Source organism: Alligator sinensis, unplaced genomic scaffold (genome assembly GCF_000455745.1).
Source record: "Alligator sinensis unplaced genomic scaffold, ASM45574v1 scaffold677_1, whole genome shotgun sequence".
In the NCBI taxonomy this organism is placed as follows: domain Eukaryota; kingdom Metazoa; phylum Chordata; order Crocodylia; family Alligatoridae; genus Alligator; species Alligator sinensis.
Genome location: NW_005842276.1, coordinates 1,594,108 through 1,594,452, shown reverse-complemented (window position 1 = coordinate 1,594,452; position 345 = coordinate 1,594,108). Strand labels below are relative to the sequence as shown.

General features: G+C 68.1%; 1 protein-coding gene across 1 annotated transcript in view; it reads left to right on the top strand.

The window, feature by feature from the left end:
* Positions 1 to 345, top strand: part of ESCO1 (establishment of sister chromatid cohesion N-acetyltransferase 1) — a 50,028-nt gene that overhangs the window by 3,972 nt on the left and 45,711 nt on the right. The gene's annotated exons all lie outside the window — the stretch shown is intronic.

The following is a 345-nucleotide window of genomic DNA, read 5'->3' as shown; positions in this document are numbered from 1 at the left end:
CACTGCATGCACCCTGGAAGGGCATGGGGGGCGTGTCCCGCCGGATCTGCACGGGGTGGGGCAGGCTGGAGGCTGGAGTTAGGGTTGTGACAGGCTCTTCCTGGTGGGGCGCAGCTACAGCGAATTTGGGGTGGCTGCAGCCCCCTGTAGCTCCCCTCCCAGTGCTACCTCTGCCTGCCCTGAGCACAGCCCAGATCAGCCTGTGCCGGGAAGAGCCTTGTGCAGCCCTGGCCCCAGCCCTCAGTGGCAGTCTGTCCTGCCTTGCCTAGATCTGGGGGGCAACTCTACATTCCTTCCCGGGGTGTGGCTCCACCCTGCCCCCCCCCGGCTTGGCCGCGCCCGCCC